Source organism: Berghia stephanieae, chromosome 14 (genome assembly GCF_034508935.2).
Source record: "Berghia stephanieae isolate SIO BIC M18660-M18661 chromosome 14, UCSD_Bste_1.3, whole genome shotgun sequence".
Lineage (NCBI taxonomy): Eukaryota > Metazoa > Mollusca > Gastropoda > Nudibranchia > Aeolidiidae > Berghia > Berghia stephanieae.
The window spans coordinates 30,338,393-30,340,892 of record NC_088373.1 but is presented as its reverse complement, the minus strand read 5'-3'; the positions used below and the strand labels follow the sequence as shown (position 1 = coordinate 30,340,892).

The following is a 2,500-nucleotide window of genomic DNA, read 5'->3' as shown; positions in this document are numbered from 1 at the left end:
CTTATACTAAATGTTAATGTTACTATTATGAGCAACAAATCGAAAAATAATTTGACTCACCAGAAGAGATCGGGGTTCTATGTCGCAAGATTTTACGAAATATTATTTCCGAATGAATTTCAATCTTGAAAACACGCATTTATATAATCGAGAATTTACTCCCACGTCCTGCATGTTGAAATTGAAGAATGGTCTCATCCAATCAAATGTACACACACAATATGACGATATTGGTCGATCGACCAATAGATTTATCGCTAGGAGGGTGCTTAATAAGTTTGTAATTAGGCGAGGTCTTCGCGTCCGAATAATACTTTGCATTGCAGCCTTGAAACGAATGTGAAAGCGAACAACCCGGTGTCTCAATGACACTGGTCACCACGACCACATAATAGGGATGGCAGAAAGGACAACTGCCGCTTTTTATTGGCTAAAACGTCGCCATCTTGCTTTATGTATAAACAGAATAGCGAGAGACCGACGATATATGGGTCTACGTGACGCCTGGCAGCATAGAAATACTTGAGAAAACAATAATCAATGACAAAGGACAGACGCCGATTTGTCAGCACAATGTCTAAATAATAATGAAATGAAAAATATAAATAAATAAAAAAATAAGCAAAAAGAAATGAGGGAGTGAGGAAAGTGTGTGAAATTCATGGTCAATCAATCCGGTCATCCTCCCCCCCCCCCATCTACTACTACTACTACAACTACTACTACTACTACTACTACTACTACTACTACTACTACTACTACTACTACTACTACTACTACTACTACTACCACTACTACTACTACTACAACTACTACTACTGCTACTACTACTACTACTACTACTACTACTACTACTACTACTACTACTACTACTTCTACTACTACTACTACTACTACTACTACTACTACTACTACTACTACTACTACTACTACTACTATTACTACTACTACTGCTAATATGTACCAAGTTGCACAGACAACGTTGTTTACCAATCTGCCCTCATTAAATGATGGTGGTTATAATATCGAATGAAAATAGTTCCTTCCCCGCGAAATTGCCGGCTTTTTACTAGTATTATTAAATATGTAGTGCTAATAATGATGATGAATTTTACATCTTTGTCTCCAAAATTTGTAAGAGCCAATGATGTCACTCTTGCTTATATATTTTGAAAGGACTTTTGCTTCTTTGCTTTTAATGCCCATAATCTTTAAGCCATTCACAAATCTACCATGGACATAGCCGGGGCTACCTACAAAAGAACGATAAACTCGGACTTACATCCAAGAGCATTTATTTCCATGCATAAAGGAACGTACTTTTCAAATTTAGTTTGGAATGACTTTTTAATATGAGCATCAAATGAGAAAGAAATTTCAACAATTGTGTTAATTTCTTTGTTGACTTTTTAAATGTCCAATCGATTACTGTTAGAATTAAATGAGTATTTGTCATTGTCGAAAAAACTTGGTCTGATGAATGTGTTTTTGAAAATTTGATTAGTGTCGTTAATAAGTATTTTGTCAAGAACAATGTCAACAGTTCTATTGTGTTGTTTTTGATATATTAATTTGAATTTTGTACATCCATTTACAACTTGAGATACCGTATCTGACGGATGATAACATATCTTGCAGCCTTTGGAGTATGACAATGGGCAATATGTATGAAGTAGACTGTCGCACTCGAGAATCTACAAGCGGCATTTTATACCAAACGTTCTAATTTCGTCAGGGAACTTATGATTGAATATGAAACTGGAGGAGAGAGCGTGGTTTACCCAAGAAGCTTCTCTAACAATTCTTCCTTGAGACGCCTGTTCGTGGAAATGGGTTCATTCAGTCTCACAATCTTAAGGAAGTTTTGAAAACGTTTTGGGGACTTAAAAGAACAACTGACCTCACTATTAGCCTGTACAGACATCACATAATCTTCATCTTTTATTAAGAAAATATTTTGGTGGATAAACTTTTCAAAAAGATTGATGAGAAAATCACCATGATGTCTTGTGTCAAAATTTGACACGTTTGCTCATTGCATAAATTTTGATGACACTCGCATTTATATGGCGTCAGCCAGGATGGCACCTTATGTCAAAATGACACAATGCCTGTGATATCCTTAGATGAACAGATGTTGGGTAGGGATTGGAAAAGAAAAATATAAAATAAATTCATAACTCTATCTCCTTCTCTCTCTCTCTCTCTCTCTCTCTCTCTCTCTCTCTCTCCTTCTCTTCTCATTCTCTCTCTCTCTCTTCCTCTCTGCTTTCTTGTGATAACTTTCAAAAGACTCTAGACAATCCATCAAATTACTCTTTCTCATGCATAAATTATACACCCATATATGCTCAGCCAAATACCTATCTCAATAATACACATGCACTTGATACTAGATGACAATGTGTAAGCAAACAACATACATAATACATACATACATACATACATACATCTCAACATCTACATACATCTACATCTCATACATACATCATACATACAT

General features: G+C 35.5%; 1 long non-coding RNA gene across 1 annotated transcript in view; it reads right to left on the bottom strand.

Annotated features, from left to right (window-relative positions):
- The window catches only part of LOC144959618 (uncharacterized), a 10,418-nt gene extending 10,283 nt beyond the window's left edge, over nucleotides 1-135 (bottom strand). Inside the window, exon 1 of the long non-coding RNA XR_013642637.1 lies at nucleotides 61-135. This is a non-coding gene — a long non-coding RNA (uncharacterized LOC144959618). The remainder of the gene's footprint in view (nucleotides 1-60) is intronic.
- Between the last annotated feature and the right edge of the window lie 2,365 nt (nucleotides 136-2,500).